The sequence below is a fragment of the Corvus moneduloides genome, chromosome 3 (assembly GCF_009650955.1).
Source record: "Corvus moneduloides isolate bCorMon1 chromosome 3, bCorMon1.pri, whole genome shotgun sequence".
NCBI classification, from domain to species: domain Eukaryota; kingdom Metazoa; phylum Chordata; class Aves; order Passeriformes; family Corvidae; genus Corvus; species Corvus moneduloides.
Window position 1 is genome coordinate 112,138,159 of NC_045478.1, and position 22,456 is coordinate 112,160,614.

At 41.2% G+C, this 22,456-nt stretch overlaps 1 long non-coding RNA gene across 1 annotated transcript in view; it reads left to right on the plus strand.

The window, feature by feature from the left end:
- The first annotated feature begins 1,328 nt into the window (after positions 1-1,328).
- The window catches only part of LOC116441545, a 101,385-nt gene continuing 80,257 nt past the window's right edge, over positions 1,329-22,456 (plus strand). The window contains exons 1-2 of the long non-coding RNA XR_004239128.1: positions 1,329-8,710; positions 8,973-9,159. This is a non-coding gene — a long non-coding RNA (uncharacterized LOC116441545). The remainder of the gene's footprint in view (positions 8,711-8,972; positions 9,160-22,456) is intronic.

Below are 22,456 nucleotides of genomic sequence, written 5' to 3' on the forward strand. Positions count from 1 at the left end.
TTCGAGTAGCTTCCTTTTCCCCCAGTTTTTGACCACGTTACACGCTGTGTTGCTGAGTGTAGCATGGCTTGGCAGAAGTTCACCGTATTGCTATGGAAGAGGTTGTGCTCCACTGCAGTTCTGTGTCCTTCTGTCCCCTCACAAGTTCCATTCCCAGGATTCGGACCTTCTTTGGGCCTCTCCTTTCTGCAGAGTGTGGCCTGTACAACCAGCCCCTGTGAGGTGATGTCTGTTTTATCAAGAGCGAGGAGCCTCTGTCAGCCTGCTCTGGTGGGGGCATGTGAAGCTCCCAAATGGTCACCAAGCCCCGAGATACAGCTGCCTCTTTACATCTCCTTCGAAGCACAGACCTGTGGGGAAGGCTGTACACACAAACTGCTTTTAACACTGGCCCACAGATTAGCTTAGGGCTTGAATTTGGGTCTTTATAGTCTAAAAATAGGGTACAAGTGCTTAACAAAAAGATATCAATTGGCCCATGGCTCTTCCTTGCAGAAACATGCTCTGTGAGTGTTTTAGGTCATTTCTTAAAAGAATAAAGCCCCAACCAACCAAATAACGATAAACACATTGTGAGAGGAAGTTTAAGAATGCCTGGCAAATGGTTTAAAATAACTTAGGTCAAAAGTAGAGATAAAAAATTAAAGATTGGTTTAGTTGGTTGTGAAAATAAAACTCAGATTTTTCTGAAGGCCTAAATATAAATAGATAATTGGGCCAGTGCTAAATCAAAATGCTTCCTATTTTTGTGTATTTTAATTCTTTTTCCTTGGCAAAGCCATGAAATGTGAAGATGTACTCTTTTCGGAAAATGGTTCAGTCCTGTGTGAAACAATGATTTAGGTAAATACATACTTTACTAGCAATTCTTTGGGGAAGGGATATTCCCAATAATTCTTTAAATATTGTGCCTTACCCTGCAGGCAGTTTCAATATCAGCTTAAATGACTTCTCATCAGAATCGTAAGGGAGAAAGAAGTTCTGAAAATTTTTCATGAAACTCTTAGGGAGAAAAATCCTTTCTTTGAGTTTTTTAATATTTGGCTTCATTCTGAAATGCATTGTCCATCAGTTTCAAATTTTTTCACCAGTTGAGAAAACAAGGGACTTGGAAATGTTCCTTTTATAAAAACTACAATGCATATTGCTAACTTACTTTGGAGATTTTTTTTTTACATTTTGTATAATAATGTAATTGTATATGATAATTGTATACAATGATATATAATATTTATATAATTTTATATATTTTTTTAATATAATAATACAGCATTATAAAATATTCAGAAATAATTTGCTTTCAAAAAGGAAAATTCTAGATCTTTCACTTCAAAACACTATATTCTTTTGAACTGTTCACCCTACTGTATTTTTTTTATATCTACAGGAACATTTCAGCAAATATTGCATGAACTTGTTCAAGATTTTGATTGACTTCTGATTATTCTCTCGAAGTTTTCTAGGCACCTTCCATTAATTTTGTAGTCCTTTGTTAAGCTTTCTGCACTCAGTTTTGCTTCCACAGCATTTTTCTCATCCATTTTCTCTCTGACATTCCATCAAAAAAAGTATTCTCATCCATGTCCTGCCCTCATGTTTTCTCAGACTGTTGGACAAGGTACCATTTAATTTGTTTTATCAAATTTGCACTTGTCCTTCCCATGGTCATTTATATAATTTTTTTTGTCAGAAAGAAATTGGCCCGTGCTCCATCTGGCTCTGTGTGAAACGCTCACTCCGCTCTTGGGTGCTTTGCTAAATCCGCCCTCTCCTTCCCCTCATCAGCATGCGGCTCCCGTCGCTCCGGCTTTGGGAGCCTCGGCGGACGAGCAGCTCTGCAGGCAGGAGTGTGGTGTGGGTTACCTTCGCCGTTAGCTAGATGGTGCTAAAGAATTTGTGCTTGTCATCGCTGAGGAGACCATGTGGAGTGCAATCCTCCTTTCCGTTCCTGGGCTCGCAATTAAAAAGAAGCCCTTTTACTTTGTCCTAAGTGAGGTATCGGCTGCCGCTGGCGCTTACAAGGAGTCTAAGCCAGTGAGAGACCTGCTCTGGAGCACTTTATGAGTTAGGCCTCTTGGTTTTGATGACTTCAGTGCGCTGTGGATCAGCCCCAGGAGCCTTATGCATGCTTTGACATAAAAGAGGTTTTGCCCACAGAGGAATCCCTCCCTCTCCTGTGCCTGTTTCCGATCTTCTGGAGCAGTGATGGGCTTAGAGCAACAGGCAAGCACTTGGTGTTTCGCTCTTGCTGTGCCTGTCTTAAGAGAGGAAAGGTTTCCTCTGCCTTTCAGAGCTTAACCCTGCAGCAGTTGGGAAATTTTTAGACGTGAATAATTTAGAAAACAAACAAAACCCAACGCCACCCCTCCAACTTGCAGTAAGTGCTCTTGGAGCCCAGGTTTCCTTGCTGTTTGAATGCTGCTGTTTTGGATTAACAGAGCCCTGGCTCTGATAAATACTAACAAAGTGTAACGAATGATCAAAGCTGCATTTACAACCCAATGAGCTTGAAATGATTGATCTGGATGACATAATAATGATAACCAGTGAGATGAGGCATGCAGGACTCTACCCCTCCAGGTACTGGGAGGAAGGAGCAGGTATTAAAAATGACTCCACTTCTTAGGTCATCAGGTTGTTCCCATTCTGATATAAGTGGAAGACAAATGCAAGACCCTTGCTTTCCCCCAGAAGAGCCCTGCAGCTGCTTTGGGCTGTTCATATTCTTTTGATTGTAATTCTTTATTTTGTACAGATTACAAAGTTTGACTGATTGTGGAGTAAGTAAGACCGAGTCATTCATGACCGTTCCCTGTGCTGCTGGGGATCTAAGCCTCTTGCCTATAGTTCAAAGTGTGGTGCAATCTTAAATGTTGTTCTTTGCAAGGCCATAGTCACAGATGTGAAATTATATGAATGTGTCTACAGCATGGATTTTGCCATCCAGAGGTTTCCTGTTATCCCCCAGAAGACTGGCTAGAGAATTAATGACAAGACAACGTAGACAAACCATAACTGCAGCTATGCTTTAGTACTTGGCTGCCTCTGGTCCCATGATAACCTCTCCAACAGCAGTGTGTCTCCTTAAAGCCTTCCAGAATCAGGCTTCCAACAGACTTCCTTCCCTCCTACAAAACAGAAGTGCATATCTACTGGCCTTAGACCTGGCAGATGAGAAGGAATTGAGCCTTCCTTGATGTGTTCATTTTTGTCTTTTTTTCTTCCTTTCAGTCTTTGACGGCAAAGATTGTCCGGATATGTGGAATGTTCACATTCCTCAGCGTTCCTTAAAGACAACTCACCCTTCTATAAAATCAGCATAACCTGCTGTTTAGTTCTAGCAGGTTGCTTTTTCCAGGTAGGAACAAGAGTTTGTACCCCCAAAGCCAGCAGTTCAATGTTATGGAAGACAGTCTATTAGTGCACGTAGAAGATACTCTCACAATGTTATGAACATCTTTGTTCTACAGGTCTGATCCTGATGTGTCCCTTGCTCTGGATTTACAGCAGGCAAGGATCCCTTTAGGAACAAGTCCTCTGTTGCTGCTGTACCATTCGCAGCCACCAACTAATTCTTCCTCTCTTTTTTCTCACAAAACAAAAAATATGGCAGTCAGAATAAATTTGTTCACACAGGGGCCATGGAGCATTAGCATTTTAAAAATACTGGGCTGAATCCTCAGCAGCATGAACATAAACAGTAACATCTTTGAAGTCAAGAGAATTTTTCTCACCATCTGAGGCTCTTTTTCAATATGATACTAAGAGCATATTCACAATATCTACATATACAGGAGGATTTATCCAGGTTTCCACTAAAGCTGACAAGGAGACAGTCAGTTGCTCTGGAAGGCAATTAAGAGTATTTGAATATGAATCTGAATTGCTCTGTGGAAGGGACAGACTATCTTTTATTCTCCCCTTCCACTGCCATCCCTTTTCCCTTTGCCTCTCACTGGGCCATAAGGACTCTGCCAGGTTAAGCATCTGAAGCAAGGTGTTTAAAATTTGGCCAGCTGAGTATCATCTCCTGTCACCACTTTCAGCACTGACTACAGCCGTTCCTTGAGGAGTTCCTCAAAGCAGCTCCATCTGTAACTCTAACCTAAAACACCCCCCCACATTAGCAGTGACAGGTAGGACTGACAAGTATGTGGACAGGCATGAACGCTTTTCTAAAGATTTCTAAACTACCCTAAAGTTCTTTTACCCGAACAGTGTTACTGTATATGACAGCTGACCTCAGACTTGGTTCTCTGAGCAGTGAGTTCAATTAGCTTTAATGCTTTCAACATTTAAATAGTTAACAGTAAGCAAAGTTCTTTAGAAGCATAGGGGGATGGCTATGTGTGAGTCTGCTGAAGTTGTCAGGCAACGATGGAAAAAAAGAAAAAAATTTTAAAAATCTCTAATTGCTTCCAGACAATGCCTTTTGGATAGGGCTGTGAGAGAGCAAGGGGAGCTCGTGCTCTGACAGAGGGACTGCTCCCAGCCAGAGAGGAGTAGGCTGCAGCCCTGACATCTCTCCAGTCCTGCCTGGTGACCTTCTCAGTGCCAGTGGAAAAGCTTTGCCCAAAACAAGCAGGTTCTCCAGCTCTCTGCAATACCCCCAGCTAACAGGAAGCTTGTGGAAAGTCCAGGGGAGTGAGCCAGCAGATCTGGGTCTACTGCTGTCTTTCTTCACAATCATGGGCTTGTCCTGTCACTGACTCTCATTCTCCCTGCCAGTAAAATCTGAGATAAATCTGAGCTGTTGAGGGCTGGACTTTGGTAGCTAATTTGTTCAGGTCCTACAGTAGGAAGTGGCATCGTGTCATTGATATACAGATAAATTCCTGCAATTTTCAATTTATTTTTAGCTAGTAGTATAACCCTAACTCAAATCTTCCTGCTTTGTTATCTTCCACGTTATTTTCTGGAACTGGTTCATCTAGGTGTTGGCAGAAAATTGGATTCACATATTTTTTGCTGCAATTGGAAAACAAAAGCAGAAGGGGCTGGGAGAGACGGCAGCAGAGAGCACTGAGGAAACTTCACTGGCTGCAAACAGCATTAACAATCAGTGCCAGAACTGAGGGAGGAGTAATAAGGTCATGTATTCTGTGATGACAAGTGGGTGAGCTTCTACTTGAACTACCAGGACTCAGCTCAAGCAACTCCTGCCGCTGGTCCAGCCCTGGCTATGACAAACCATCCTCAAAAGTGACTTTTCAGGAGAGCCTAATTTCTGAAGAAGCACAGAAAAAATAATTCGGCGTCAGAAAATTTAGCTCTTACTAGAGTCCACAGAAGTGTTTAATTGTTCTCCAAAGCCTCCACAAGCTTCTGTGTTACTACAGTCTTGCCATTTATTCTGCTTTGGCTCAGCCTCAGACAACTCTTTATCAGACATTTCTGATATTTAAATGCTAGGCATTAGAAATGCATCTTAAAATGAAGACTTGAGCTTAGTTTATAGTGGCATGAGGTGGTAGTATTGAGGTTATTTCTCTCTGGGAAAATTCTTTTCAGTCCATAAAGAAGATACTCATTTTATTACTCATCCAGTTGACTGACTGTGTACAGTGGATACTGTCCTGCACTGATGTCTTTTGCTATCTCAGAGGTTTAAAAAAATCCAGCTGTGGAGTTGAAACCACTTAAATATTTTATTACAGAAAATGTAGGCTCAGCATGTAAGTTTAGCAGTTGAACTATATTTATATCTGTGCACGTGCACATGCTTTTACAGACCCCAGGGTTTTATTTTATCCTAACTAATATAAGAGTAAATGGTTGGATTGAAGTGGAATTGTTAAGGGTGTATATAAGCATCGTTTTATATTAGGACTTAAAGAAGTCTCCAGTAAAGCAGTATTGTGGTTTCTTGCAGTTGGAAAGATCAGAGACTGTAATAAAAAGAGTCCATAGAAATGGATGACCCTACCAGCAAAGAAATCCACAGGAACATCTTGAGTAAATTCATTGCTACATGTTGACATACAGTGAAGAAATGGTGTTAGAAAGCCTCCTTTCATCATTGATACAGCAACCTTAGGCAGAGGCCCCTGAAAGTGATGTTGCTTAGGTTAACCTGAAGTTTTGTCTTTCAGATGGATTTAAAGAATTTAAGTCACTGTCATCAGTTACTGCGGGGAAGACAGTGGAGATTGAAGATATTGGTAAAGCACCACATTTCATCTGGAGCCTTCTCCATCCATGGCTGAGCTGGTGTAATTGAGTTTATGAGGAACCATCATCTGTTTCAGTCTAAAGTCAGCTGGGTTAATTTAAGGCAGGGCTGACTAGCTGGCAGGGGAGAGCACTTTAAACCAGCCCCAGCCATGACTGCTGCAGTCTGGCCTACTGCCAGCATGGAGTCTACAAGGAGTTGGAGTATATTTAGCTTCAGCTTATTCTCTGCCCCCTCGACTTACATGCTGACCCATGCCAGCTGTGACTCAAGTCTTCCTGGCCCCTTTTGCTGACATCCTCCAACCTGTCTGCTTGTTTAGATTCACGCTGTTTGCTGCCGTGGTACTTATCTTTGACCGTGAAAATTTGACTCGGCAGCAGACTTGCTCAGAGACCTTGGGCAAGTCTTTTAGTCCCTCATACTTAGTCTGCAGATCTGCAAAATAAAGGATTAGTCCAAGGGTCCTGACAGGATGCTGTAAGGTGTGATGCTGGATAATTGTGTACCACTCCACTTTCTCTGTAGAAAAACTGAATGTATTTAATATAGCATATAACATGTACTTGTAACATTAGTGAAGCAAGTCAGTCAGGGACCATGTGTTTATTACTCCAAGAAGGGATACAGTCCTGTTGTTATTACAAAAAAAAATTTAGCTCTTACTGTATTCATGGAAAAGTGCACCAGATTATAGTTTTGTCCACCAAACACGCACTTTTTTAATCTTGGAAGCTTCTTTTTCATCCAGTCCAACTTTGACTTCAATTTTTCATGAACAAAAAAACGTCAGGCAGCTTTATAGGATTTCCAGTTACAAATGATACAAGTCTTAGCACATCTCATAGGCAAGGGAATATGATGTACTTTATGATCTGATAAAAGTAAACCTGAGGGAGCTATTCCTAAAAGTGCCACTCAGGGTCAAGGATGAGATCACATCTGAGAAGGCAGCAGTGGTATCAAATACCTTTTGTAAGACAATGACATAAAGGGTTTCAGAAAGCTGGCCTGAACTCAGGGGTCTGGATTGGCTCCTAGTGATGTCAACCATGTGCCTACAATGCCCAGCAAATGTCTCATTCTTCTTCTATTTTAGGAATAATTACCCCTGAATGACAGCAACAAGTGAATTTAGGTCTCTTGGTGTCCCCTGTGAGCTGATTATTATGTGCTCCCAATAGTCACAATCAGTGGAACTGAGGACCAAAGCCTTTTTGTCCGGCAGATTTTGTACCTTGGACACCTTTCTCACCTCATCATAGCAGCATCAGCACCTTTTGGGTTGAGGTGCTTTACCTGCCTTTCTTGGGGCTACCGGAAGGTTCATTTTCCTGTGTGGTCTCATATATTGACCCTTTCCCTAGAGCAGGTTGCTCTGAACTCCAACCAACCTGGCCTTGAACAGTTCTGGAGATGGGGCATCCACAACTTCTCTGGACAACTTTCTTAGAAGCCCACTAAAGGCGACAGGGAATTGTGTTAATGGCAGGTGGGAAACCTGTTTCATTCCTGGGTGTGTGAGGTAATTAGGTATTACTGTGGTGCTGAACACCAGGTGTGCCTTATTTGAGTTACTCCACCAAGGCTACTGCTAGACAAGTGCAACTGCAGTCTTGTTCCTGACTCGTGCATAATCAGAAGGGCTGAGGTTTCCATAGCTGTGTCCTGAACATTCATAAATAAAATGAGTAAACTCCCTGTTCCTTGTGCAGTGATGCATCATGCTTTAAAAGTCCATCCCTTTACTAAAAGGTCTTCATGAAGTAGAAGATTACAGCTATTGGGGATTTGGTTCACTATCTAAGAAAAGAATGAAATTATTGACACAAATTCAGAAAGAGAGAACAAAAAGGTTCATAGAAGACCTAACGGTTGTTTAACAACATATGCAAAAAGTAGTCTAGAGACCAGGAGCTGTGTATTTTCACTGTTTAATCTGCATGTAACATAATCTGACCCTTTTGCAGATACAAGTGTATTAAACAAATTCTCATGTAACCTGAAAACAGAGGAAGACCATTTCTTAGAGGAGAGGGAAGGATATCAACATGTAGGGAAAATGGGGGAGTGGAAAGGGGATGTAGCCAAAAGGTTGGTTATCAACTTCAATTGCATTACCAGTGTCTGTGGTCCTCCTCATGCTTCCCAGTTGGTATTTCTGCAGGTAAAGCATGTGTAAATTGTAGTAATTTACAACTGTTTGGACACTACTCTGGCAGTGTTATTTTAATGGAGCCACTCAGAGCTCTGCCTGCTTGTTGCAACTGGAGAGTGTTTAACTTGTGCCCAGGTGTCCATTCCACTTGGCAGTGAGCTCAGATGGGGCAGGAATACCCCACCCACTGTTGCCCCACCAATCTGAGCAGCCTTGGAATTAATGCTGTTTCCCTGGCAGGGTTGGGAAAGGAAGCACGACCTAACAAAGAACTGCTCCAGAAGGAGTTGCTGAAAGGTGTTTTGTTCCTGATTGTCCTACCCTTTTCTTCTGCTTGGCCTGAAAATTGTACTTGACTTGGTTGCTGCCTCCTGTTGCTGGTAATGCCCCTCACTGACCCTGGGTTCAGGTTTGTTTGATAAGCTGGGATCTGTAAAACTATAGTCTAACAATTTCACCACTTGTTCCAATTTAGTGAGGGGTGAGAATTAACAGATGGTGTCATTATCAAAAGCTGTTCAAGTGTTGAAACAACATAAATTCCACAAATACAGAAAAACAAATACAAACTGCTGTAATTTTTCCAATATCGGTTGAATTATAATCACACTTTGCATTTATACAGGGCTTTTTAATCCACAGCTTTTGAAGTGCTTCCAGATTGTAACTAAAGCTCAGACCAGATCTGTGAGAGAGGAGAGCATAACGTTACCTGCTCTACCGAAGTTGAAGGTGCAGTGCCGAGTGTTAAAGGCTCACATTGGAGATCTCGACAGGGACTCTGGCTTCTTCTCCTGGCTCTGCTGCTGCTCCAGCTGAATGGTCCTGGGTAAGTGGTTTCATTTCTCCATAGCTGAATTTCTGTTTCCAAACAAGGAATGATAATGTTTTGCCGCCTTTGGGAAGTGTTTTGTTTCCAGCAGATGAAAAGTGCTGTGTTGTAAGGTGTGGGTGTTGTTGATATCATCGCCATTGCAACTATTAAAGAGCAGATGCTGGGAGGGCTTAATAAGAAGTACATGGTCTAGGTTTCCAGAGGGACTGAGAATATCAGGGTTCTAACTGAAGTTCTTCTGAAGGCTTGATTTTTAAGAGTCCCATAGTGAAGACTGTAAAACAGAAGTAAGGGTTTGCTGGTTTTGTTGGTTTTTCTTTTTCCCTCTCCTTTTTGTTATCCTTGGTAGTTATTACAACTTCTCAGGACTTTTCTATTTCAGCTTTCTGCATATTCCATCTTCAGAGTATACCACTGTGTTGCCTTTGTCTTGCCTGTACTCTGGCAGGTGTAATGAGGGATTCTGCAATTAAATTAGGCAAGTAATTGTACCGAGGAAAAGAGTTTGAAGATTTGAGCTCACTTTCTTGTGCACCCTATTTTTGGATTTTGCATGAGGTCATGACTCAGGATTAAAAAACCCCAGATATAGTGAAGATGATCTCTTGCTGGTAAATTGGGTCTTAAGACTGTGTACCAATAGTAATGGATCTTATAAAAAAAGATCAGTCTATGATCACTGAATTTTGGGGTTGTGTGTTACAGAAGATAGCATTTATACTGTTGATTATATTTCTATTTTGGTTGGCCCAAAGGATTCAGTGATTCTTTCTGACAGGTGCTGTGAGGACCTGCATTTTCATAATAAATGTGAGTGGGGAGGGAGGAAAGAAAGAAGGAAAAAAAAAGGGGGTGGAAAAAACCCTCAGCATTTTGGGAGAGGAAGGTCTCAGATCAATCATGGGCAGTTCTAGCCCAAAAAGCAAATTTAATGTATTTAAGATTCCCTTACTCACATGAATGCATTCATATGAGTATTTTATTGGGAGGGACCCTTTGCATCATTTGCTAGATTTGTGTTGTGGATTTGTTCTCTGTTCCTTTGGGCAAATATCATGGTACAGCTCGTATCCGTGCAGTCTGGAATCTTTACCTCCCAAAAGAAGTCAGCAATGATCCAGTGGCTTCCTAGGAGCAAACCCTGGCCTGTGGCCACCCCTGAACTCCACCTGGCCCTTGGTAAGGAGGGAGCCAACACACCCAGGCTAGAAGTGGGCCAGAAAGTGCCACTATAGCAACAAAAAGAGGGCAGTGCTGGAGCCTACCACAAGCCTTTGTTCACAGGCTGTAGCTGGTGGTCGTGTCCTATAAGCCATTCAAAATCCCTCTGAAAGGCTGGAGTCTGTCCTAATTTCTAGTTGTGTGTGGGATGGATGTGTTTTGAACATACACTTTTTATAAAGAGACCACATTCGCACATTTCTTACAAACTGTTGCACTTGAGTTGTGTTTGTGCTGAGAGAAGACTTCTCCTGCCAGGTCCCACTGGTGGCCTGATGATGGGGTAGGAGTGGCAATGAGGTGGCAGAGTGGGGTTGTTGTGTTGCCCCGTTGAATTCTACATGGAAAAACCTGGTAGGGCCTTAGTCCTGAGACCCAAAATTCTGTTGTCTCCCTTTATACACTAGAATGTTATGAATGGTGCTTATTTATTTATTCCTTTGGTCTTGGTCAGATGAAAAGAAGAGAGAAAGGACTACTTGAGACTTTTCTAGCTTTGACAGCATTTGAGTCTTTATACATGTGGGTTTCAGCTGTGCTTGGTGGAAGTTACTGCAAACTGGCAAAGCAGCCTGGAAGCCAGCAAAACACAACCACAAATTTGGCAACAAATTACCGCTGCCAGATGCCTTTGCTGTTCCTTTTGCTTTCTATGGATTTGAGGCACTTCACTTTTCTTCCTTTTTTTTTTTTTTTTTCAATTTTTGGAATTTTTTTATATTTTGGAAATACTCTCAAAGTAGAACGCAGAGTTTTGGTCTGTCTAGCCAAAGTTTAGCTGTCCTTTTGCATCTCTGCCAAACTTCCTGTTTTCAGCAAAAACAATTTATTGTCTTGCTGGTTCTTTAGACCTGAAAGGATTTGCAAATACAAATAAACTTGTGGTGGTTTTTTGGTTTTTTTTCATGGTCTTTCAAAGGATAAACTCACTTGCTTCCTCTCAGTTATGTGGTCTAGGCTAGCAAAGAAAAGTATTTAACCTTTGGGCCACTAGCAAGATTCAGAAAATGTTTTAATTATGCAAAACTTCTGCACTCTGAACTTTTAAAGTACAGATAATTATTTTTTCATATGCGGGAAATCTTTGTTTTCCATGTGGTTGGGCAATAGCATCACTTGACCACATTCATTTAAGGGAGTTTAGTGTGAGTTAAAACTGGAAATCTTTGTTGTAAAAATTTCTTAAGCCTTTCCTAAAGGTTTATTCTTGACAATCCATGGACATGTGGTAACAAAATGGAAAAATCTATGACAGGTAGGCAGTAATCCTCCCTCTTACTGAACAAATGAGATCTGAAGTAAGAAATTAGGCAGCAAAATTATCCCTTGTCTTCATGGAGGGAAAGCAAGAAGTTGTAAACCCAAGCCCTGCTGCAAAGGAGTTGGAGAAGGATCTCCTCTCTAAAAATAAAATATATGTAAGTTGTCCAAGTAGGGAAAAAAAAAACCCAAACAAGCCAGCAATCTGTGTCATTCATGCCCAATGCCTCTGTAGCGTAAGGGAATGGAACAAAAGCACATTTGTAAAATTGACGTTGGCAGGAGTAGGGCTGCAGGGTGGGCAGTGGTAACTTGGCATTAGACAGCTCTACCTCTGCGTGCCTTCAAAAACTACTGCACATTACCTGACACTGTTGGGAAGATGTTGAAGTCTATTTTTTGTGTTGTACTTCAAAGGTTTTGCAAATTCTTTGAAGGTGACTTAACAGCTATTAAGTGATACTAAAGCAGGAAAAAAAACCTGAAATCTTTCCAAAGAAGTTTAAAGGATGCGTTTAATATTAGTGTTGGAAATGTGCTATAAATCCTCATAGTTTATGTGTGTCACTGTCTGTGAGATGGCATTTATCACAGCACAGGGAGAAGGAACCATTCACAGAGGAAAGGATCTTTTAAGAGTTTTATATGTTCCTCCCTATGTCACTGAAAGAAGGAAAAAAAAAGACATTTGAGCAGAAGCCCTCAGCTGCACAGAAATCCTTGAACAGTTGTAATGTCCAGGCTGTGTGGAAGCAGGACACTCCTGCTGTTTTCCTTAAGGAAAAATGTACATTTAGCCATTTTTCAGCAGTTTGTTGTCTTTCATAAGGTAGTTATAAAATAGCAAGAACCTCCCTATGCCAAGTAATAGGAAGAAGTGAAAAAAGCAATTTAGTATGTGGAAAAAAACCCCATAGTTCGAATAATGAAAGTAAAAATGCAAATGCTCTGAATGGGATGCTTCTGTTGATACTTTTCTATTCTAGTTCTATCAATTAATTAATGTAGGAAATTCTAAAAAGTGTCAGGAAGAGAAACGCACCTGTGATTTATTAGTTGGAAAGATGTTCCTTGAGAGTCAGTTTTAGTTTCTTGCCTCTTTAAAAACCCAAGCCAGGGGTTTTGTCAAGAACTCTGTATTCATCCTTTCAAAAGTGAAAGTGTTTAAAGGGATACTGCAAATAATTTCTGATGCCTCTAGCTTCAAAGAAGTTAACTGCATTTAGTGTCCTTAGCTCTTAGCTTAATTTGTTAAATCAAGTTGCTTCTGAAGTTTATAGCAAAATCGTTCTTCTCTGGGGAAATAATTACTATTCCTCTTACTGGTGTGTGTGCAGATGTTTTTCAGCAGAGGAGTTTGAGTTGATGAGCTTAAAGGAAGTGTTTCATTCAGTAGCACTGAGCTGGTGTCCTAACAAGAAAGGGAAGCTGATCTATTGATTCTTGGCTATTGGGATTGTGCCATATTGATGGGAAATGCTGCTTTGGTACAGGTTTCCTGCAAGTGAAAACTGACCTGTAAGGGGTTGTAAATGAAGTAGGGTTGGTTCATTCTGGGCTTCCTGTTCATCTTGCCACAAGGCAGAGATGAGATTTTGGCCTTCGGGGCTATCACTTGGTGGTCATCAAGCAAGGAAGAGGTGTTTAGCATCTGACAGGGCTGAGCCTGTAGTAAAAACCTTTATTTTAGGTGTTCTTAAGGAAACCATTTCTCAAGAAAAGGGATTTAATTAGTATGTGCACCTTGAAGAGGCTTTGACAGAGGGAAGTTCTGGCAGACTTGCCTGGCCTGAAACTGCATTGACCCTCCAGGGGAAGGATTTTGGTGGGATGCTGGAATAGATATACATCCCATCACCCACTGAGTCTCATCTGATCTAGCCCCTGTCTTGGTACAGAGGTTGGGGATCAGAGAATTTCTCCAGGTTTGTAGGAACATGAGTGTTTTTTTCCAAACTGGGAAAGGCACTAACTGGGAAATCTGGGACATTACCCAGAACCTCCAAAACTGGAGCTGAGTGTTTCAGTGTATTCTACGTCTTTTGTATGTTGTCATTAATGGATGTAAAGCTCCTAGCCTGGCCATGTACAACAGCTGCATGCAGAGCTTTCGGCAGTACACTCTGAAGGGAACTGTTTGCATAGTTTTCCATCATCTGAGCTACTTGGTAGTGCCACGTTTGTCTCCTCCTGAACCATGCAGCATAGTATGGTTTTGGCTGAGAAGAAACTTTGCCTTGAATAGTTTGAAGTCTCAGTTCAGAAGTAGAAAGCCATACTGTGGGCTCTCTTAGATCTCCACTAGGTAAATTTATCAGTGAGATGAGAGCCAGATGGATTTGGATGACTGTCTGGTGCAATACTGCATCTTGCATTGCGCAGAGGATGGGGAAAGGAAAGGGCGGTGGTGGCTCATCAGCTCCTGGCTTCCTCATCAGCTGCAAGAAGCAGAAGAATAAAGTTTTGTCAAATCCACTAGTGGCTACAACTGACAGAAGCTGGAGCTTCCAAGGCTTATAATAAATAGATGAGAAGCACAGACAGTGCTGTGCTGCCTTTTGGGATGCAGCACAGAGCTTGGACAGGTGCTGCCTGGTTATTTTTCCCCTGGAGAAAGTGAGGACCAGGATGGTATCTCTGATAGCTTGGAGGCCGGCTTGGCTCTTGGCTCAAGTCCGTTTTAGACACACGTAAAAGACTGTTTATGTGGAGCTCTTTCTTTTTTAACACTTAACCAGTGTTCCTAGTGAATCCCAGGAATTGCCTATAAAAGTTTCTACATCTGTTTCCTTCCGTAGGCTTGTCAGTTGTTACTTACATCCCAGTCATGGCAGAAAGGAAATACTGCTTTTCTTTATTCAGTGTGTCTGGAACCCACCCTGAATTTAAAGCACCTCACAAATTTTTAAAACAAGCCATTAACAAATACTAGATGCACATCTTTTGTACTTCGGTTCATCTTTTTTTTCCTGGAATGGATTTTTAATGGAAAGTCTTTTTCCTACAGAAAGCCAAACACCTTGGCACATCAGCAGAAACCTGCAGCTCCCTGAAAGTGTTCAGTTCCAAGGCTGCTGGAAGACACCTTGCAGTGGCCTGTGGATCTAGCTGTGAAAGAAGATGGAGTACATTGTGTGATCTAAGTTTTGGGAAACTAGAACTCGAAGATCATTTCACAATCAATGGACCTTTAGGAGATCCTGGGTTTGTGTGTCTTTGCTAAGTTTAATAATTTGAATGACATCCTTTCCACTCCAGCTATCTATTTTAGACCACAAAATTTTAGCTGAAGCAATCCCAAAAAAATAGGGTTGGTAGGGTGGAGCAGTACAGGGAGAAGGCTGGAACAGTGTATTGCAATAGTAGATGGGAAAAAAAAGAGAGAAACACCCAATTCTGGTGATCTTTTCTTTAAAACTATATGGCACACCCATGTTTTGGAGCAGAGGCATGAAAGCTGGCAACAAACCGGCTTTTGTTTCAAGGGTATGCATTTTGCAGTTTTTGTCAAAATCCACACAAATTTGGCAAAGCTGTCAGGCTTTTAACGATCTTGGTTCATGCATATTCAGCAGCAAGGAGTTGGATTTCAGCGGTGCATGACAGCCTCTGCCCAAAGAGAACCAGCCTCGTACAGAGGCTGGAGCACTGCAGGGTGGAAGGTGAAGATACACATTCCATGCGCTGCCCATTTCCTCAGGGCTTTTAGAGGATGGCAAGCCCTTGTGCTAGGAATCTTACACCTCTGTGCTGTTTTATTCCTGCCGGAGCAGTCTTGAGGGCTCTCCAATCTGAATGTAGATGAGAGGAGTGGCAGGGAAGGCAACCCAAGAGCAGAAGCCTGAGTTTGTTTGGAAAGGTGAAAGACTGGGAAGGTGGAAGAGAAGGAGCAAAGAGACAGTGAGCCCTGGTGAGGACTTGGCAAAGGGCCAGGCCTTGGACTGTGGCCAGAAAAGTGAGGGATGAGGTCAGAAGAGGCTGGAGCATGGAGGAGCAGGGTTGTGAATTAAGGCACACAGGTTTGAAGGGGTGTGAGAGCTGCCTGGGGAGGAGAGCAGGGACAAGAGCTGGGTTGAAGTAGGTGAGGCTTCTGTTTTTCTCTCACTGTAAACTTCATCTGTGCTCGTTCCAGGCTAAATGTGCCAAATAAAAATGACAAATGCCAGGATAAAGTTTGCCTCCAAAATTGAAACATCCCAGCCTTTGGTCATGTTCCTTTTCCTGTGTCAGCACATAGTCTTCAGGAACTAGAATTTAAGTTATTTGACCAGGTTCTCAGCTGGTGACACCTGGTTTAACTTTATCAACAGCTTCCTGCAGATAGCCTGGTCCTGTAAGTGTCTTCCCACCTCTGTTACTTCCTGATGTGGCTTATGCCTTTAAAGGTAATAAAGATGTGGTCTGGTACTCTCAGACCTGCCGGGAGGCTGAGTTTTCTTATTAGTAGCCAAAAGCAGAATCCGTCTCTTCTTCTGTAAATTATCTTCATTTTACTGTGTTTTAAAATGTATCACTTGAAAGTCTAAAATATTTGACAGTCTGCAAATGTATTCAAAATACTGCAGCATTTAGCAATGGTCAAATATCTAGCTATACATTATATACTGCCACATATATTTAATATATGTTCAAAAATGTCACCAGACAGAATAGTTATGGGGAAAATATTATAATAAATGTAAAAATTGTCATCTACTGATGAAAATGACCCTAATTTATTTGGACCACCGACATGCATATATATCTTTACTCTGACATTTTATTCTATAATTTTAATAAATAACTTAGTTTTAGTACTTGTTTTCATCATGTGTAATGTCCTGGGATGAGGTGGAAGTTGGAATGCAGAAGGAATCAAGTGGAAATTACTAGGTGGTTCCTTTTGTTTTCCAAGAGTAGGGAAGTAAAGTTTGAATGTGTTTTAATATTCTTGAATATTTAAATGCCCTGGGGCATCTTGTATTTAGAAGGAATTTTTTTTATTAGTTTCTTTGTGTATTTTCTGTTTTTTTCTTCCCTGTTTTGTATAAACTTCAAAGGTAATTTTTTGCTTGTGGCTTTCTATGAAATCCTGGAAAATGTTCATGAGGTCTAATGGGTTGTTTTGATGTGGTGTTTGGATGTTCGTTCTCTCATTGTTTTTGAAGTAAATAAGGCTATGTTAACATAAAACCATGTAACAAGTTGGTTGTATTAACTAGCTGGTAGACTGAAGGAGGGGATAGATTTTAATTCTTTTTTCTAATTGATTTCCCTAGTCCACATTTGGCTGCAGATTGCTGGGGTGTTATCTAGGGAAAAAATCCATCAAACCTCTGAATATTCTCACAGCTGCTGTGGAGCTCGCATGGGAGGTCAGTGGACTTCTTTGCAGGCTCTGGGTATTAAAATACAAGATACCACTGAATCTTTCTGAATGGGAGTGAGACTTGTAATATTAGTAGTAAAGTAACAGCCTTATTTTCTTCTGGTAATTTCTGATCATTTCTCAGCCCACCAGATTTAACCACCTTCCTAATGTGCTCTACAACGTTCTGTACCAAATATTAATATCGGCATTATTACAGTGTCAGCACTTCTCTGGTGTTAGCAGATATATTGCTTTCATTATATAAATCTGGTCCCCACACTCCATGCTTTCCAGTTTAATTAATCCTCTGTCACACCAATGCTGCCAAGAAACCTGTAGCTATTTATAGAAAGGCATCATATTTTAATATGCAAAAGATAAATATGACTTGGAATGTTACAAACTGTGCTACGAGTGGGATTTGAAAGTAAAAATTTAATTTGACTCAATAATAAAAGCTATAGACTGCCTTTAATGCTTTTCACCCTGTGAAAAATGTTAACTCTGATTAAGCAGATAGCAGATTAGCTTTAATTTTGAGTTTTTTGACCTTGAGATCTCTTAGGCTAGTCTTCATGTATGTATTAATGGGCCACACTCAACCAGGAACAAAAAACCTTCTAGTTATCCTTTTGTGCTCTGTACAGCAAGAGCACAAACCAGCGGGATCAGGTGATGAAACTTCCCTGTAATGAAATTTTTTGGGGGAAACGGTTTTTATCTGCTATGTAGAAAACTGGATGGATAAGTCTTCACTGGTGAGTCACCAGCATTTTCCAAGACCTGCCATATGGCAGGGAGGGATGTACTCCCACATCTCCTCAAAAGTGCCTAAAGATTCATGATTCTGGCTGTTTGCATCAACCCCCTGCATATAAATGTCTCAGTAGGGAAAAGGAGGCTTCAAAGAAAACACAGAGATTAGCCTCAAAATATTGGGCAGAAACAGCTTACATGTTACGAGTTTGGAAACTTGCATTCATGCCAAAACAGTAACTTTTTGGTGGTATTGCTTCAGGCCATAAGTTTGCTGGCTAAAGGCACCTGGAACTGGCCAGGGCTTGTATCGGATGTGTCTTTGGTCCTTCTTCACATCCCCAAATCTAAGCCGTGACAGTCTCCCAAAAAAAAAAAAGTTATGTTGGTTCTTCCCCAGCTTGTCGTGTTTAGCTTTATCTTGAATGATTCTATTCTTTACAGTTTCTGCAGCTTTAGTCCAGAAAGTACTTACTGCTCCAAATTTCCTGCAAATGTTTTTTTCTGGGATTGATAGTATGTTTGCCAACTGCAATCACTCTGGCACCAGGTGGATATAAATGATAGAGTTACAGTACCAGTAAGTGGTGTTTTCATAGTCTGGTATTTGAATTCCTTTAGAGTTCTTTGGGGAAGCAGAAATGAGAACTGGTGTGGTCACTTGGCTACTGTGCCTTTAAGAACTGAGAAATTTGGAGGCTTTGTGCAGATGATACAATATTGGAGTAGCTTGTCCTGTAGTCTGACTCTACAAAGGCCACAGGGGCTCTTAAAACAAGCTGAATTTTTCCTTAGTATACATTGTGAAAACTTTTGCAAATATTGGGTTTAAAACTAATGATTGTGTATTTACATATGCAAAATAAAAATCAATTGTATTCTTAATAACAAATATATGCCAGTAATTCTGTTGAAAAAAGTGCTTGTGGCACACTCTCTCTTCATTTTTCTGTTTAATATCCCAGCTGTTTTACTAGTCCACATTTTTCTTCAAAATACTGAAAGTGAGAAAACCATGTTTCTACTTAAAAGTACTTGAAACAAGTTTTGATTTAACTCAAAGGCATTCAGGAGCAAGTAAATGCTGTCAAGTGTCTTCAGCCAGTAGATTTCAATTTGTATTTAATACTTGCATAACTTAAACATTAGCCAAGAGAATTTTAAGCATTTTTTTTTCCTTTAATTTGACTTTTAAAAAAAGTAAAAAAGACTCCTCCTGGACTGAGATCTTGTATCTCAAGTTTCAGACCGAAGTAAACTTTTACAGCCGAGTTGTAAAATAGCAGTTTATGAGACAAACTCTGCCAAAACTTTAACTATAACTGTGCCAATGTGCCATTATAATAATCCAACAATAATCATGGTCCATTATATTAAATCACTCGCACAGACAAAGGCTGCTAACCTTTCCAAGTGGGAAAAAATGTTCCTTTCAGATCAGGGATAAATTCCAACTGAGAAAACCAAATGCTCCAGCCTTTAAGTAGTGAATACATTTACTTCTCCCCGGGGCTCAAATAACCCAACATTTGGTAAATGTTTAACAAGGACGAATTCTCCCTCCCATTTGCCCTTTTCTCATATACACTAGATTAACAAATTTAGTTTAACAAGATGATCTGTGTTACCCCCTGGTATCCCCCAATTAGATCCTTCCTCCTGTTATTGGCATATCATCCCAGTCCATTTGTTTGATAAGAGGACCCAAGGTGTGTGGCAGAAAGTGTCTTCCTCCAGCCCTGCCTCTTACACAGGCGAGTCTCCCCCTGACACGAGAAGGTGCTTTTGCTGTTCATCTTTCATTTTTTCATGTGTTTTTTTAAGGGAATGTCCTTTATGTAGCATTTTGCAGAGGAGATTAAGCTAGCATGGCATGTAACTCTTGACTCCAGTTATGCCTCCCCTGCAGCACGTCAGGAGCTAAATCAAAGCCTCTGCAGGAATTCACAAATCCAGCTTAGAAATCTCATATTTAGTCCTGGATAAATGAACATTGTTGAGGACAGAATAACTGTAGGCGCTCTGACAGATTCAGGGGGCAGCGATAGGCTGTGCCTGTGGTGTCTTTGTGTAGTCACCAATTCCTCTGTTAGCTTTCTCTGTTTTCAGCTGGGTTTTGTCACATTCAGATGCACTGTTGTTGTTTCATGTTGAATCTGTCAAGCTGGATGGATGGCAAAACTATATGTGTAGGCTCACACTGATGAGCAGGTTTCAGATTTGATGAAAGTATTCCTGTGGTTTGTTTTTTTTTTTTTTTTGTTTTGGGGTTTTTTTGGTTTGTTTGTTTTTTTAAGTTGTTGGGGTCTTTTTTCGTTTTGTTTGTTTGTCTTTCCCTTCAGTTTGTAAAGTTGTTGGGCTTCTGCTGTGAAAGGAATCTGGGGCTCTCCTGTTTTCTTGGGAATGTTTCTTAGCAACTTCTGAGCTACTAACTTTGTCCCAAGACAGTCAGAGAGCTTATGCCTGCAAGGGCTGGGAGGAGAGCAGAGTTAGGCTGGGAAGGACCTGAAGCCCATGTTGGTGATCTGAAGTGCACTAAGCAGCTGCATTTAATTCCAGAACTAGAGCTTCTACCTACGCTTAACAGTGGAACAGGGGTGGTGACAGCTGGGAAAAATCTCTAATGCTTTTAACAGCCATCAGTGTCACTGATGAATAAAGCACCTTCCCATGCCTTAATCGGAGGAAGGGCTTTACCTCTATTACTGAAACCTGCCTAGAGGATTCTCCCACGTGTGCCTGCCTGTGTGTGCCATTTTTGCCACCGCAGCGTTTTGTAGGATTTCCCTCCCATCCAGAAGTGAAGGCCTGGTTGAAAGCTGGGCAGTGTTGTTGGTGTGTTGTTCCCAAGGCAGGAACAGTGTGATGCTGCTCAGAGTTCCCTTCAGCACAGCAGCATTCCTCTGTGCGCCACTGAGTTTTGTCACTTCGCTGGCACTGAGGGCTCCACGCTTAATAGTGCTCAGTAACTTAAATATCCTTGTCAAAAGAGCCCTTGGATGAGCTCAGGACCACGGTGATGACAAGGACTGTAGTGGTCCGCTTTGCAATGAGGATGACCCTTTTATTTGGTTTGGTGGGTCCCTAGCAGAGCACCAAGCCATCACCATTCCAGGTGGCTTTGTCCTGGTTTCTGACAGACCGACCTTCAGGAAACATTCATTTTGGGACTTGCTCTTGTCATTTCTGTCTCTGACACCTCAAATTAGTTGACGGCAATGTCAGACTTTAGTCACCCTGGCCATTGAAGCTGATACTGAATGTAACTTTCTTTTTGTGTGGTATCCGTCACCAGGGGCTCAACGCTGAGCTGCTTGCTACAGCAGATGGGAGTTGCACCATCTTCTTTGTGGGAGATGTCTCATATCCTAGGAAAGCACAGCCATGTGTTTCCTTCAGCTTCGCGTGGAGAGTGGTTTGGGACTTACCCTCAGGTAAAGCAAGAACTTTGCCTGTGTCCATGCCTTATCACTTTGGCTGCAATTACCAAGGTGATAGGTTTGGGGAAACTCCTCAGTGAGAAGGAATTTACCCATGAGCTCTGGAAATACATTTGCTTCTGAGGAGTTTTTAAATTAAAGGGTCTCCATGTAAAGGTGTGTTTTATTTACAATTGCATCCTTTAATTGCTGGCAAAGGAAAAACTTCTCACTTGTTTGTGTTTTTGTTAATCAAGCTAAATAGAATAACATAACCTAGGTGCAAGAAAGCACCAGAGGACTCATTTGGATAAACAGGACTCTTCATTCTCGAGTTATTCACACAGTCATTCTGCTGTTCTGAGACACAAGGAAAAAAGAAAGAAAAAACCCACTGAAGTGCTTCAATAACACCAAGAAAAATGAGTTAGTGGGAGGACTATGTAATAAAACTGTGTCACAAGTTAATCACTCCTTGCTGATATACAAATGCTACAGCAGAAACCTGTCCTTGTCATAAAGATGCAATTACCAATGTCGCAGTAGTTTGAGCAAAAGGTAAATACCCAGATGATGGAGCAAAGAGCCAATAGTTCCATCCGCTCTTTAACCATCTCCTTATGTATGTGCATATGATACTTCCCATTTTTCTCCACTGTCTTTCCAAGAGAAAAGAACAACCCTTACAGATGACACGCATTCATTTAAGAAATTACTGAATAAAATATTATATTTTCTGGGTTTGACAGATTGTTTTCACTTTGGAGGCTAACACATAGCAACGAAGTCAGATCCCCAAATTACTAATTCTACAGGTTCAGGCATTTCAAGGCACTGAAGTGATTTCTTTAATGGAATCAGCTTTATCGATACCTGTCCACTCACCAGCTTTCCTGTCTGTTGAGATGCTCTTTTAATACAGGTTTAAACAGTACTTCATTCTGCAAAATGCCAGAAATGGTCTGTAAGTTCCCAAACTCCAGTAAGGTTTGTGAACAACACAAGAGGTATTCTAGACTTTGCAACATATTTTTATGGATGTTTAGATGGACTTTAATCTTAGCAAGATCAGGAAGTGATTTCTAGGCCTGAGAGTTTGCTGCAGCTCAGGAGCATTGGGAAGGTTGAGAGCAGCCGGGCAGGAAAGGACCTATTTGGTTAGGATGGGATGATTAGTTGACAAAGCCTTTCTTTATTCTCTGTTTGGCCCACTGATTTTTAGCTATTTTAAAAGTCAATTACTCCAGTTTCTGTTGTGATAACATCTAGTGATAGAGCTAATGAG